This window comes from Rhincodon typus, chromosome 27 (genome assembly GCF_021869965.1).
Source record: "Rhincodon typus isolate 14 chromosome 27, sRhiTyp1.1, whole genome shotgun sequence".
Classification (NCBI taxonomy): Eukaryota; Metazoa; Chordata; class Chondrichthyes; order Orectolobiformes; family Rhincodontidae; genus Rhincodon; species Rhincodon typus.
This window is the reverse complement of record NC_063358.1, coordinates 42,968,750-42,985,659: the sequence shown is the minus strand read 5'-3', so window position 1 is coordinate 42,985,659 and position 16,910 is coordinate 42,968,750. Positions and strand designations below refer to the sequence as shown.

Genomic DNA, 16,910 nt, shown 5'->3' with positions numbered 1-16,910 from the left:
GCTCCTCTGATGCTGCTTGGCCTGCTGTGTTCATCCAGCTCTGCACCTTGTTATCTCAGATTCTCCAGCATCTGCAGTTCCTACAATCTCTTCTTCTAAGCTGCTCAGTTTGCTGTTCTATGCTTCCTTTATACTGCATTACTTTCCAAAAAAAGGTTTCCACTGAAAGTGCCCTATTGATAGCAGGAATGGAAAGTTCTTTGGTGGGATGTATTTTATAGTGAGCATCCAACATTTAGTTAATAGGATTATATATCTATAAAACTATAGCCTTATGAATATGTCATTATTAAAAGGTGCTGATAAAAGTTGCTAATTTCAAAGCAGCAAATGGAGAAAGCTCGTGCACTATCCATTGTACAAAGAAGAGAAGTGGAAGAGTGTTTCAGGTGAAAGAAAAGGAGTGAGAGGAGACTACCTGGTTAAAAGCTTGAACTAAAAATGGAGACCTCTGACTCCTGGGAATATTCTGATGAGGAAAGATCTGAGTCCAATCCATGACCAACTAGCGAGATGTTTAAACTTTTGCAGTCTCTCCCAAAAAAAATGAAAGGAATGTTTAGATACTTTTCTTTTGTAAATGTAGTTAAGCAGATAATGTACCCAGAAGAAAGCTGGATACTGCTAATACAAAGCAGGTCGACAGGCAGAGTTTATGAAGTTTATGCCTTGCTTTCTGAAGAGACCTAGAGTACAAGCTAACAGAAAAGTCTATATTCAGGTTTACAAGCAAAAAGTTTGAAATATCTTAAATCAATCCAACCAGATTTATGTACAATTTGTGAGGGTAAGGCAGAATAATTTTGATTGTTGGCTGTGGGCATTGAAGATGAAAACGATGTGTGATAGGGTTAGAAAATAATTCTCTTAGAACCATTTAAAAATTTAATCCCTCATTTGTAAGAACTCATAAAAAATGGAAATTTGCAACAGCTGAGATGAATAACAATTACAAGTGGGTCCACAAATCTAAACGTCTTTTCATCACCTGCACAGACTCAAGAAAGTTAGTAGGTGGCCAAGTGAAAAAGAACCAAATAGCCAGGAATGAAATGGGACAACTGGGAATGCCCGAGTATCTACTCAGGGCAGAAAGGAAGGTCACTGAGGGAGGAAGTATTATCTGAAAGCCCAGTGTGCTTCCATTGTGTTGAGAACAACGTATAACACTATATATTTTGGTGTGGTAAGAAGGGAAAGACAACAAGGTCAATAATTTTTGAAATTTCATTTGAGAGTTTGGGACTTTGGTGTTGAAAAGTCTTGTCATGACAATGGAGAATCCCCACAGTACTTATGAACATTATTGAACTTTTTAAGTACAATATTTTCTTTTCAAAGCTTTTAAAAAAAGAAAATTAGGCAAAAGATCTCAGTGGATGTAACTTTGTGGTTGTGTGGAGAGACGCACCCTGGAATGTCATACCTGATGAGATGTCAAAGAAGCATGAAAGGGATGAAGTTAGAAGGGAGAAATGTACTACAAATTAACTGTAAGGGAGTACTGTCAAATAATGAACATAATGGGTGAAAAGACAATAATCTGGGGGAGAAACATGTTTCAAAAATATTCGGTTAAAAGCCAGTTCAACCCTGCTCTGTGTGTTAGTGAGAGAAGGTCTGCTTGTGAACTGAGGTGTTTGTGTGTGCCAGCGAGGCAAAGTACTTGTATGTACTAGCCTGTGTTTGACCACTAGTGTGCTGTGGTAGTCACAGCTAAACAACCATCTGTTAGTCATCCCTGCATTGCTTATAAAGGATTCGTGCGGTATCAGTGCTAAGTACCAGCTAGCCAGTCAAATGGAAACAGGATAAAAAGAAGGATTCTCTCATACAGTCATAAATATTTACAGCACAGCAAGAGGCCATTCAGTCAATCTGCTGGTCAACAAAGATCTGACTATACTTCTGACCAAGCTGGAAGAACAGCATCTTATTTTCCGTTTAGGGACCCTGCAGCTTTAAGGACCTAATACTGACTTCAATAATTTGGAAACTGAACACCTCCTTCCATATACTTTACCTACACCCCAGGAATATGTCAGGATTTGGGCAAAAGGTTGGAACTAGTTTTGATTATCATACGGAATTCACGTAATTATTTGACTGGTTTTAGTCCTTATGAAGTAGAATATGGATATGAAATAAGGGGCCCTCTGAAACTAATCAAAGACAACTTTTTGAACAGAGGGATGAATCCTCCATGTTAGACTGTATATTTGTTTCCTGGGAGCAGGTCGCAGAAACCTGCAAAATAGCTCAAGAATGCATTACAGATCACAAACAACCATGAAGTAATAAACCAATAAATATGCCAAATCCTAAATGTTTTGTATGATGTAATACTATTACTACCTTTACAAAGTGCTCCTTTGAAAGTAAGGTAGTCAAAAGGATCAGTAAAGTAAATTGCGTGATTGACACCACTCATTATCAGAAAAAGAATTGTTTGTGTCATATCAATATGTTAAAACAACACCAGAGAAACTAAATGATTACTGTTTGTTTCACTCAAGAAAGTTCATGAAATCTCCCATTATTAGAGATCCGAAGGCCTAGGGGGTATGAAGAACTGAAGGAAATTAGCTTTAATAAGAAAGTTGTGCTGCAGAAATTAATGACACTGAAAGTTGACAAGTCCTTGATAACTGATATGCTACATCGCATAGTGTTAAAAGTAGTAGTTGTGAAGATAGAGGTGCGTCAGTGATCATCTTTCAAATTTCTATAGAGTCTGGAATTTGAAAAATTTATTCATTTTGTGAGATGTGGGCATCACCGGCTGGCCAGCAATTATTTCCCGTCCCTAGTTGCCCTTGAGCTAGTTGCCGTGAGCTGCCTTCTTGAACTGCTGCAGTCCACCTGCCGTTGGTTGACCCACAATCCCCTTCGGGAGAGAATTCCAGGAGTTTGACCCAACAACAGTGAAGGAATGGTGATATGTTTCCAGGTCAGGATGATCAGTGGCTTGGAGGCAAACTTGAAGATGGTGGTGTTGCCATGTATTTGCTGCCCTTGTCCTTGTAGATGGAAGTGGTCATGAGTTTGGAAGGTGCTGCCTGAGGATCTTTGGTGAATTTCTGCAGTGCATCTTGTAGCTAGTACATACTGCTGCTACTGAGCATTCGTGGTGGAGGGAGCAGATGCCTGTGGATGTAGTGCCAATCAAGTGAGCTGCTTTGTCTTGGATGGTGTCAAGCTTCTTGAGTGTTGTTGGAGCTGCACTCATCTACACTCCTGACTTGTGCCTTATAGATGGTGAACAGGCTTTGGAGAGTCAGGAGGTGAGTTACTCACTGTTGTATTCCTAGCCTCTGACCTGCTATCATAGCCACTGTATTTATGTGGTGAGTCCAATTGAGTTTCTGGTCAATGATAACCCCCGGGATGTTGACATTAAGGGATTCTTTGGTAACATATTGAATGTCCAGGGGCAGTGGTCAGACTGTCTCTTATTGGTGATGGCCATGGCCTCCATTTATGTGGCACAAATGTTATTTGCCACTTGTCAGCCCGAGCCTGGATATTGTCCAGATCTTGTTGTATTTGAACATGGACTGCTTCATATCTGAGGAGTCGTGAAGGTTGCTGAACATTTTGCAATCATCGGCGAACATCCCCACTTCTGACCTTATGATGGAGGGAAGGTCATCGATGAAGCAGCTGAAGATACTTCGGCATAGGACACGACCTTGAGGTACTGCTGCAGAGATGTCCTGGAAAGATCTCCAACAACTGTGACCATCTTCCTTTATGCTGTGTATGGCTGTAATGAGGTCAGGAGCTGAGTGGCCCTGGTGGTATCCAAATTGGGCAACAATTGGGTTATTGCTGAGCTGGTGCTACATGATAGCGCTGTTGAAGATACCTTCTGCCGCAGATAATCAAGAGTAGACTGATAGAGCAATAGTTGGATTTGTCCTGCTCGTTATGGGCAGGAGATAGCTGGGCAATTTTCCACATTGTTGGGTTGATGCCAGTGTTGTAACTGTACTGGAACAGCTTCACTAGAGGAGCAGCAAGTTCTAGAGTGCAAGTCTTCAGTACTATTGCCCAAATGTTGTCAGGGCCTGTCACCTTTGCAGTATCCAGTCTCTCCAACTGTTTCTAGATATCACGTGGCGTGAATCGAATTGGCTGAAGACTGGTATCTGTAATGCTGGGAACCACTGGAGAAGACTGAGATTGATCATCCACTCAGCATATCTGGCTAAAGATTGCTGCGAAAACTTTAGCCTTGTTTTGGTTTCATGATTCTAGTGCAAATTGGAAAGTAACAAATATTTTAAGGGGAGGAGGGAGTGAGAAAATGGGGAGCTACATATCTGTTAGCCTTACATTAATAAGAGGGAAAATGCTTGAAAATGTTATAAAACATGTGAAAAATTGACACTTGGGTAATAAGACCTTAAGATGTAGGAGCAGAAGTAAACCATTTGGCCCATTGAGCCTGCACAACCATTCAATGAGATTGTGATTGATCTGATAATTCTCATTCCGCTTTCTTGTCTTATTGTCTGAAATCTTGATTCCTTTAATGATTAAAATCTGTCTATTTCAGCCTTAAACGTAGCTAATGACCCAACCTCGACAGCCCTTGTGGTTAAGATTTACAACCCAAGAGAGGTAAAAAATCTCCCCATCTCTATCCTAAATGGGCAGCTCATTATTCTGAGATTATGCCCTCTTGTCCTAGATTCTCCCACAAGGGGAATCAACCTCTCCACATCTACCCTATCAATTCCCCTTAAAATCTTAAATGTTTCAATTAGGTCTCCTCTTAACCTTCTAAACTTCAATGAGCATGAGCCCAACCTATTCAACCCCTCCCCGTAAGAAAATCTATCCATACCCAGAATCAACTTCGTGTACCTTCAATGCCAATATATGTTTGCTTAGAAGATAGGCCCAAAACATCACCGACTTCCACCTGTGGTCTGACTGGTGCCTTGTATGGTTTTACTAAGACTTCCCTATTTTTATGCTCCATTCTCTTTAAAATAAAGGCCAATAGTCCATTTGCCTTTTCTATTACCTGCTGAACTTGGATGTGATTCATTTTTGTGATGTATTTACAAGGACTTCCAAACTCTCTGCACCAAAAATTTCTGCCATCTTTCTCCGTTTAAATCATATTCAGCACTTCTGTTGTGTTGGAATTATAATGAGGTCAGCCAGGTGGACCTCATAGAATATGAGTTCCCTGACTGGAGCTGTTAATCTCCTCTCATCAGGGACCCCTGGCTAACATAAAAAGTTCGAGTGTCAGGGATACTGACACTGTGGTGCCTTACTCTGTATGAGGCAGAACTACAATCAAGGACTGTTCATGTGTAAATATGAACGTGAGTTGGTCATGGGATACCAGCCTCTGTAGAGATATTTCAGTGGCGATAAGAGTAAAGCATGATCTTGAAGAAATTCTCTCTCAACAGTCATCTTTGAGTTGGTGTAAGTGTTTTCTTATGTCATGCCTTTGTTTGGGAAGCTTGACACGTTTACCCCTGCCATTGAGGACTGGGCCCAGTATGTGGAAACAATTCATTTATGTTTTTCCATGCAAACGACATTGTAGCAGATGAAAAACAACAAGTAATTCTCCTAACAGCCTGCGGATCTGCAGCTTTTTCTGTCATTAGGAGCCTAAATTTCCCCAAGGCACTAAATGCAAAAATCTACAAGAACTGACTGACATTGGGTTAAGGAAATTACAACCCCAAGCCTTCCCTAATTTGAGACACTATCGCTTTTATTCGGCAATTTGACAATTGGGGGAATCTATATCGGATTTTTTGACTAGTTAAGACTACTGACAGAAGCCGTGAATTTGGTTTAACCCTTAATGAGTTGCTTAGAGACCATCTGGTATGCGGGATTAAGGTTGGCCCACAGCAAAACCCCAAAACAAAGCTAAGCTTTGGCCAAGCTGTTAAAATTTTCATCAGGATCCTGGCCAGCAAGCCATTGCAATTGTTGCTGGTCTATGGACTCAAGACATCAAAAGAGTCCTGCTTTTGGGAGTGAGTAAGTTGGGCCAGTATCCAGGAGGGTATCCAGGAGAATTCATACCCTGGAAAGTCGAACTACGTCTGGTTTGGAACAGTTAAATTGCTTAGCAACATCCAAATTACAATCAGTCAAGATAAGCATCAAGTTAAATGGTCAGAGATAGTAGGAACTGCTGATGCTGGAAAGTCTGAGATAACAAGGTGTAGAGCTGGATGAACACAGCAGGCCAAGCAGCATCAGAGGAGCAGGAAAGCTGACGTTTCGGGTCTAGACCCTTCTTCAGAAAATGAAGAAGGGTCTAGTCCCAAAATGCCAGCTTTCCTCCTCCTATGATGCTGCTTGGCCTGCTGTGTTCATCCAGCTCTACGCCTTGTTATCCCAAGCTAAATAGTCATCTGGTTTTAACGGAGATCAATACTGGCACGGCTGTATCAGTGATTGCAGGACTAGTTTTTCATAAAATTTGCTCTGAAGTCCAGCTCCTAAAAGATCTCAGCTAGACTGAGAGCCTGTGCTGGGGAACCTTTACAAATTAACAGTATAACTTCGGTTCCAGTCCCTTATGAAAGGCAGCTGGTTCAGTAAACAATGATTTTAGTAAAAGGCTCGGGCCCAAGCTTAACGGGGTGAAATTGTTTGTGAGAGATTCACCTAGATTGGCTCAACGTTTTTCAATTAGAAAATGGCTGCCTGAGTGAATTCCTAATTATATACTCAAGTCTTTAAGGAAGAACTAGGGACAATCAGAGGAGCCAAGGCCACATTGAATGTTGACCAGGAAGCAATTTTGCAAGGCTCGAGCATTGTCATTTACCTTACGGGCAAAGGTAGAAGCAGAAATCAGAAGGCTAGAAAGTGAAGGAATCATCAAACCAGTCCAGTTCGCAGAATGGGCAGCACCAGTCATACCGATTTTTGATAAATACCCAATCCCTCAGAGGTTTTATATGCAAAGCTGGCAGAGGGAACATCTTTCATGAAGCTGGACATGAGCCATGCTTACTTGTAATTGTGTTTAGACCAGGATTCCCAGAAGTACGCTACAATTAATACTCAAAAGGCCTTATACCAGTATACACGACTGCCTTTTTGGGTATTGTCAGCCTGTTCAATTTTTCAGCAGACAATGGAAAACATTTTGCAAGGCCTACCTCAGGTTGCCATTTACCTAGATAACATGGAAGACCAATAAGGAACACTTAGAGAACTAGAATATTGCCCTAAGTCATTTTTCCAAGACAAGCGTAAGCCTAAGAAGGGAAAAATGTGTGTTCCAGGCCTTTCAAGTGACTTACTAGGGCTATACAGTCGACAAGACCAGGTTACACCCATGGGGAAAAATAAAGTGAGAGCGATCAAAGGTGCCCCTGCTCCCACATTTGTCCAGGAGCTTAGGACATTTCTTGGGCTGTTAAATTATTATTATGAAAAGTTCATGCATAACCTGGCATCCATCTTGGCACCTTTGCATCAACTCCTAAAAAAGGGTCCATTGAAAATGGTCTCATTGACAAGCCCTAGCTTTCAGTGAAGTAAAGAAACAGCTACCATCCTCTGGTGCTGGCGTACTGTGATCCCTAGAAGGATCTGGTATTGATGTGCAATGCCTCATCATTGGGCATAAGATGATATTATGGTGATATTAGCTCATAGGTCTTCCTCTCCATTGGGCCACCTATGAGCTTGTGCATCCAGGATTTTGGCTAGTGCAGAGAGTAAATACACCCAGATGGAGAAATAACGATTGGCGATCATATTTGGAGTCAGGAGGTTCCACCAATACCTTTTATGGCCGCTTTTAGCAATGGGCTCTAACACATAAGATCTTCAAAATAAAATGGCAAGAAATGCAGTTCTGCAGCAATGTCCTCTTTTGTAGCAATTTGCTCAGAACCAAGATGCTAATCACTCAAAACCAGGTCTGTTAAATGGGACATGCTGCTTGTATGCCTGACACCAGACTCCCAAAGCAACTGTTGCGCACAGAACCTGGTTGTAGCAAAGGGCCCCCCAACCCCACCCCCCAAAAGAAGAAATGCCATAGAAATGTTCTTAAAATAGATTGAGGGGGAGAAACCTTTCCCCTTAGTGGAGGGGTCAATAACAGGAGGCAGTTTTAAGCCTGGAGAGTGGTGATTCAAGGAGGAGGCCTCCGGTTGTAGCAGCAGCAACAACGCCATAATGTGCCAGACATGGCTCCACCCCAGCACAGGGTCTCCCAGCAAGCCAGCAGTAGGACCTGAGCTGCCTCCTCCGGCACAGCCTTGCAGGCTGAGCCAGCGCTCTTGATCCTCATCTAGGCCCGGGGACTCGAAAGGGATTGACAGATTGGTGGCATCATATGGAGGAGTGCCAAATGGGGAACAGGAGGTAGGGAACCCCTGCATTCCCAGGCCAACTGCTAACTCGGACACAGCAGTTGTGGGAATGGTGGCCTTGGAGGCCCATAGTCAAAATGGCCTAGAACCCATTACAGAGACCCAGGAAAACTGAAAGAACTGTGGATGCTGTAAATCAGGAGCAAAACCAAAGTTGCTGGAAAAGCTCAGCAGGTCGGGAAGCATCTATGAAGGAAAAACCAGAGTTAACGTTTCAGGTCCAGTGACCCTTCCTCAGAACAGAGCTTGTGACAGAGACCCAGGAGCCTATTTCAGAGAGTCCGGCTGATATCAAGCAGTGATTGGAGGAGGGACAAGAAGAATAGAGAAAGATGAACCCTATTGCAGTAGAATCTTCTGTGTTTAATGTTTCAAGATGACACCAGAGTGTGGCGACACTTTGTGTATGACATGTGAAAAAGCACTTTTCACTGTGTATTTTTATATACATGTGGCAATAAAATCAACTAAGTGCTTATAATTATGAAGTTAGAGCACTGTCTGGGAGGCTGAGTAGTGAACGCGGATGCATTTAGATCATAGAATCATAGAATCCCTACAGTGTGGAAACAGGCCCTTCGGCCCAACAAGTCCACACTGAATCTCAGAGCATCCCACCCAGACCCATCCCCCTATAACCCACCTAATCTACACATCCCTGAACACTATGGGCAATTTAGCATAGCTAATCCACCTAACCTGCACATCTTTGGACTGTGAGAGGAAACCCACGCAGATACGGGGAGAATGTGCAAACTCCACACAGATAGACAGTCACCCAAGGCTGGAATTGAACCCGGGTCCCTGGCGTTGTGAGGCAGCAGTGCTAACAAAAAAATTCAATCCTTTTCAAAATGAAATAATTGGTATTAATGGAGGAAACCAAAGGGCTATCAGAACTGGAATTAAAACATTTTTGGATCTGTTGGATCTGGAGAGACCAGCTAAGAGTAGAGTACGGCATATTGTATGGGGAGTGAGATGATTGTCCTGAGCAAAGTTCATTGCCAAATACTGGCTGAACTCCACCACGACTATATCTGCAAAATGAAGATGTTGGCGAGGAGTTATGTCTGGTGGCCAGGATTGGATGCAGAAATAACTGCATTGACGGGGCAGTGCTCAGAGTATCAACGAGGACAAAAATTACTGCCAACAGCCCTCTCACATCTGTGGGAATAGCCCGGACAACCTTGGACTGGGTTGCATGTTGATTCTGCAGGTCCTCAAAGGTTCGATATTCTTAGTCATTGTAGATGCCCACTCAAAGTCGATGGACAAGTATATATTTGTCATATACTGGGACAAAGATAAAAAAACTGCGCACATCTTTTGCAACACACAGAGTCCCGGACGTGTTGGTTACAGATAACGGGCCACTGTTTACCAGCGTGGATTTTGGTTATTTCTTAAAGTTGAAAGTGATTCGACATATAAGGACAGCTCCATACCACCCATCATCCAATGGCCTGGCAGCAAGATCGGTCCAAACTTCAAAAGCTGAATTGAAGAAAGGGCTTACAGTCTTACTAGATACCAAGATATCACCATTCTTTTAATATAGGACCACCTCATATGCAACTACAGGGATAACACCAGCACAGTTGCAGATAGGCAGTAGACTCCGCACCAGGCTAAATCTGATCTTCCTAGACCTGGGGCAGGGCGAAAACAGCATTAGGAACTCCAATGCTGGATCCAAGACTCTGCCAAATGAGAGAATGATACAGGGGACGAAATTTGGTGTAAGAATCATGAATGTGTAAGAGGCATTATCGACGCGAGGTCAGGACCTGTGACATATAAAGTTCACATCGGTGTAACAGTCCTGAAAAAGCATGTGGACCATATGAAAGCTGGAAATTGGCAAATGGTGCGGGATCACGACTTGTCCTGCCCCTCAGAACCTTTGGAAATGTTGCTGGAACCCATGGATTCACCGTCTGTCAAACATCATTATGTTGCCTGAATCAGAGATGGACATAATGGAAGTAGCTGCCTCAACACCTCTGGCATCAGAAGAAGAGCGTGAAAGACTACTAAGATGCTCCTGGCACAAGAAGCAGGCTACCATGCCACCCATGTCAGATGCTGAGTTGAAAGAACGTGACCTAGTGCTAAAGCATTCCAGGAGGCTGTCAAAGAGAAAGAACTGGCTTATGCCCATGGAGTCAGAGACAGTGGGATGTATTGATTGTAATGACGTCAGCCAACTGGAACTCGTAGAATATTGGGGCTGTTAACTTTTCCCGATCAGGGAGCCCTGGCTGACATAAGAAGATTAATTGTCAGTGATAATGACACTCTCTGGTGCCTGACTCTGTGTGAGATAGTACTACAGTCAAGGTCTGTTCATGTGTAAATATGATGTGGAGGTGCCGGTGTTGGACTGGGGTGGACAAAGTCAGAAGTCACACGACACCAGGTTATAGTCCAGCAGGTTTATTTGAAATCATAAGCTTTTGGAGCGCTGCTATATCATCAGGTGAAATGGCCTCTGTAGAGTTATTTCAGAGTCAACCACTTTGTTGTAGGACTGGAATCACATGTAAACCAGACCAAGTAAAAATAGCTGATTTCCTTCCCAAAAGCCTTTAGTAAACTAAATTGGTTTTTCCAAAAGTTGGTAACAGTTGTATAATGTTTGTCATTAGATTCTTAATTGCAGATTATTATTGAATTCAAATTCCACCATCTGCCATTGTGGGATTCAAACCTAGGTGTCCAGATCATTAAAAACCAAAAGAACTGCGGATGCTGTAAATCAGGAACAAAAACAAAGTTGCTGAAAAAGCTCAGCAGGTCTGGCAGCATCTGTGAAGGAGAAAACAGAGTTAACGTTAAGGGTCCGGTGACCCTTCCTCAGAACTTCTTTTTTGCCTTTTTTTTACCCTTTTTTTGCCCAGATCATTACCTGCTTTTCCGTAATGATAGTCCAGCAATAATACCATTAGGCTGTAGCCTACCCTTAACATGAAAACAGTTGCTCATCAAGAACTTTTAAGCCATTACAAATCATGAGAATCATTTTCAAACAATGTCTACACATGAAAAACTGCTTTGATATTACTGTGAGTTTGTCAAGGCCATTCAAGATAAATGAGATCCAGTTTACCAGGCTGTTTGTTATAGCAGTGTTTTTTCTTTTTAACCATTTTTCTCCCACAATGCTTTGACAACAATTTCAAAACCTTAGTCCTTGACTTCTTTGAATTTTATTTCCTGTGATTAGCAACTACCCTTTTTAACTACAGCAAACATTTTGAATTAATAGGTAATAGATATCAGGCATCACTCAAAAATATTTAGAAGCACATTTCTTGGTTCAAACCTAGAATGACAGAGCAAAGTAGGAGGCCATTGAGACTGTCATGCTTGTGCCTTTTCTTTAAAAAAGATGTTGACTTAGTCTTATTCTAGTATCCTTTCCGTATCTCCATAACCCAGTAAAATTTCTCTTTGCAAGTAATTCTAAATTTATTGGATCTGAATCTGCACTCTTTAAGTTAGTGAATATCAGATCATAACAACTTACTCTTAAAAAAATTCTAATCTAGTTTCTTTTGCTAATTACCTTCAATCTGTGTCATCTGGTATCCACCCTCCTGTCAGAAGAAACAGTGGACATAATCTTATGGAGTTTGGTGATAAATATGGCAGAATCATTCAAGAAGTCCAGAAAGGCCTATTTCATCATTGAGAATAACCAGGCATCAAGGCAAGATTCTCACTATCAAGAGTTAGTTGTCCATTTAGGGGGAAGATGGCTTGTTACAACCAGCCACTACACGCGAATTAAAGATCAGGAATTCATGGAAGTCAGAGAGGTACTTGGCGACCAACCAGCTGCTTATGCCAAAGGCCCTCCATATTGGACACCAGCCACCTACAGCTCACGGCATGATTTGTCACTGGCCACAAACATTCCACATTCATAAACTTTGGTATCCAACATGTGCCAGCCTCAAAGAACTCTCATGGCACATCTCTGATCCACTCACAGTTTGCTTCTGCATTTTAATGCTGCATTTCAGGGCACAGTGACAAGCTATCAGCATAATGCTGCAGCAAGGAAGCTTTGCGCTCAGGAATAGCACCCAGCTGATTATTAGAATAAGCTGTATTTCTGGGCTGTTTTTTTTTCTTTTAGTGCTCACTTACTTTGAGCCCCCTGCCTTATATTGCCTTTATGCTCTTTGCCCCTCATCTAGAGATACCAGTTTTACAGGACTGCTGTATTGCTGTGCCAGTTAGCACAGACATAAAACCAGGAATCATGTCATGGCTACAGCAGGTCTCACAAAAGTCAAGGGAGATAGCTACCACTCAGAGGGTACCAGCACAGGACCTGATACCGGGACAAGGTCAGTCAGTTGCTCAAGGTGGAGAGAGTAGGATGAAGGGTAAGGAGCTGAATTGGGTCAGACACCCCACCACACATCTTGACTCTTTCTGCTCTCTTATGGGGATGATTTCCTTCTGGAACGAGAGCGAGGCGGATATGAAGAAGATGAAAGTAGGTAGCACAGCTGTTACTTTTAGTGCAGTTGGAGAGGTATCCTGACTGAATAGGCAGTGCAGAGGGAATGCTGGATTCGTGCTATTGGGGGTTGAAGTGGAATACTGCAAGTGAGGGAAGATGTTACAGGCAATAGTAAGAGTGTTAGAGTGTTTGGAGGTAGTTGGTACAGTATGCAGAGAAAGAGTGAGTGTGAGGTGTCGGACAGTTGAGACTGCACTGACCCGAGTGTCAACTTCAGACTAGCTGGCATGGTTTAGTGCTTAGGGCTCCACTGCTGATCCTGGGGAACAAGGATGCCCCACCTCTACATCACCCCATCAGCAGGACACTGCCCACAAAAGGTGGTGCCAACTTTCTCTTTGCCATGTGCAAGGCAAATACTGGAAACCATGCAAGGCAGGTCTGGACTAACAGTGCTTGTCCAGGAGCACAGTGGCTTTTTAAAGATGGCACAAGCACCAGGGATGCTTGGTGCTTGGCAGTAGCGAGCTGTTTCAGGTACGGCAAGTAATAGAATGGGACTAAAATCGGACAAGAGATGCGCCATTGGGGTGGGCTCATTAGTTAAGGACGTGAAACAAAAATTCCCCGAGAAACTCAGCAGGTCTAGCAGCATCTGTGGAGAGAAAGCAGAGTTAACATTTCAGGTCTGGTGACACTTCTTCAAAACGTTCTGAAAACTTTCTTACTTTTGCACTGTATTCTTCCACTTTTATGAAGCCAAAGTTCCTGCATTTTGTTTAACAACTTTCTCAGCTTGACTTGTCACTATCAAAAGTAAACCTTCAGGTCTCTCTATTTCTGCACTTTAAACTTGTATCATATGGTTTACATTACTTCTACCTAAATGTATTACTTTGTCCTGCTTGGCATTACATTTCTTCTGTCACGTGTCTCCACCTTTCACCAACCTGCCTTTGTCCTGAAGTTTGCTGTAGTTTTCTTCTCTGATTACCACATTGAGTTTTGTATCATCTGAAAATTATGCCCTGTACTGTGTGAGTTATTATTGAGTATCCTAATATCGACTTTTGGAGAATACTACTGTATACTTCCCCCGGTCTGAAAACAATGTGCACCTCTGTTATTTCTTTATGCTTAAACAGCATTAGAAAACATCAAATTCATCAAAATAACAAAAGTGCAATGTGTCTAGTAGTACAAAGAAGGGAGTCTAGAATGATTTCTAAAGAAATAAAACACCATCTGATATTTTGCAAAGCAATGTGCTCATTTCTGGCAAAGCAGCTTTAAATTGTCATCATCAGCTTGTATTAATTTTGGCAGTAGCATATTTTAGTGTAACATTTCGAACAAAATGAGAGTGTGGGCTTTTGATCATTTCATCAATTTCCAAAAGAACTTTGTAATCCATAAAAGCTGTGCTTTCATCCTTAAAGAGCTTTGAAGTGATTTTTTTTAGATAAACTTTATGATAATACATTATGATATACAATTGACAAATGTCAAAATAATTAAATATAGTTGTGGATCTAAATAGGATTCATACGACCCACATAATAAGGAATGCATTGAATGTATTTCACAGAAACACAAAATTTACAGCATAGAAGGAAGCCATTCAGCCCGTTGTGTGCATAACTTGAAAGAGAGTTATCTAGCTCTATCCCACTTTCCAGCTCTTGATCCATAACTGTAGGTTACAACATATCATGTGCACATTGGCGCATTTCGGAAAAAAAAACCATGAGAGTTTCTGCCTCTGCCCATTTCAGGCAGCAATTAAAATCATTGGGCAAAAAGCATTATCAGCAACTCACCTCCACCAATTACTTTAAATCTATGCCCCAATGGTTATTGACCTTTCCACTAAATAAAATAAGTCATTCCTGTACACTATACTATATCCAGATCCCTCAGTTTTTCACACTTCAATTAGTCTCCCTTCAGCCTCCTTATTCCAAAGAAAACAGCCTTATTTAATGCAGTCTTTTCTCATAGTTAAAATTCCTCATTTGTGGCAACACCCTTGTAAATTTCCGCTACACTGTCTCTAGTATGATCACCTTATATAACTGAACTGAATACAGTCTTGTACCTGGGATCTGATTAATGTTTTAAACAATTCTAGCATACATTTCCTGCTCTTCTAATCTATCCCTCAACAAGTGAAGCAAAGTATTTCATGTGTGTTCTTGACCACCATACTTATTTGTTCAGCCACCTTCAGAGACTTCTGGGCATTAATTCCAGGGTTCCTCCACTCCTCTGCATTTCTCAGAATCATGCCATTTATTGTGTATTCCTTGGCTTGTTTGTGCTTCTCAAATGCATTACCATATAGTTCTCTGAATTCCATTTGTTAGCTTTCTAACCACATGATCAGTATATTGATACCTTCCTTCAGTCCACAGCTTCCCTCTTCACTATTGACCACACTGTCAATTCTTATATCATCTGAAAACGTTTTAAATTATTTGCCTATACCTAAGTCTAAATTATGATATATACTAGGAAAAGCAAAGAATCCCACAGAACTTCATTTGGAATAGCTTTCTAGCCATAAAAATGCACATTGATAATCTGTTGCCTCCTGCCACTGAGCCAATCATGAACTTTTAATGTTCTGACCAGTTTACCACATGGTACCTTGTCCAAAGCCTTGCTAAAATTCATGTAGGTTGCATCAAATATGTCATCAACAACCCCTCCAACTCCCACCATCAACCCTTCATAGCTCCAAAAAACTCAATTACATTAATCAGAAACTGCCTTTTCTGAACAAAACCATGCCTTTGATTAACTTATACCTTTGTAAATGACCATTTATACTGTCTTTCAAAACTTTTTCTGATATTTTGTCCATGACTGAGATTGAGCTGACCAGTCTATAATTGTTCAATCTATCCCTTTCTCCCTTTTTTAAACAACATTACAACATTAGCTGTTTTTCATCCCTCTGTCTCTATAACATCACCAGAGGGCTTGGAAAATGATGATCAGAACCTCTGCTATTTCTTGCCTTGCTACTCCCAGCTACCATTGTATCTGGGCCTGGTGTTTTATCCATTTGTGAGATTGCTAAACTCCTTAATTTTTTTTTCACTATACTAATCCCATCCAATATTGAAAACTCCTACTCCTTAAATGTAGTGTGTGCACTGTTCCTCTCTTTTGTGAAGACAGGTGCAAACTATGCTTTAAGAATCTTACCAAAATCTTCCACCTCCATTAACTACACAAGGTAACATGTTGATCTCTAATCAGCTGTAATTTTTTTTTCGTTATTCTGTTGCTCCTTATGTATTTCTTACCTAGACTGGGGTTAGAGTCCAATGATGCCCCTGTTTTTTTTTCATTTCACAAGGTGCTTTCAGGGATGTTACTAACATAAAAGAAACAAAACAGTACCGAGACAGCTGTTTAAGGCCGTCACTTATTTCAGACACTCACAGACCCATTGTGAAAGTCCAGCACTTTTTGTTCTTGTTCATATTTCCATAATTTGTGGTTTTCTTTATATCAAAGCTTGGAATACACATTTCTTGAATCGGTCTCCACGTTTGATGTACTAACTATGTATGATTTGTAATCATTTAAACTAGACCTAAATCAAGCTGCACAAACCAAACTATTTAAAGTCTGACAAGGACCAGACCACTTATTAAAATAATAATGTTGAGAGATTTAAGCTTTAGAATACACTGTCTACTTCTTTCATCTTATGGCCAAAAGTAATATTGTGCTGAATCAAACGTTCATGATGATGTCATTGACTAAATCTTGGCCATATTTCTTTATCTTTTGGATATTGACCTCCCGTAAGTCACCTAATTGACCACTCTACATCAGCCAAGCCAAAGCAGCGATTGCACATTAAGATTGTTAGCAGGATCAGTGACTATGGACAGCTGACCATTGAGCCCTTACCTACCATCAGAACATATGCAATTTCCAGTAGCAGGCACTGAATAATGATTAAGATTGGATACCTTAGCTGAAGGTAATTGTAACAGCGTAGCAAAGACTGTAAGTAAACA

The 16,910-nt window shown here is 41.3% G+C and overlaps 1 protein-coding gene across 1 annotated transcript in view; it reads right to left on the bottom strand.

Moving 5' to 3' along the window:
- Positions 1–16,910, bottom strand: part of LOC109916430 (potassium voltage-gated channel subfamily KQT member 4-like) — a 540,155-nt gene that overhangs the window by 308,306 nt on the left and 214,939 nt on the right. The window lies entirely within an intron of this gene.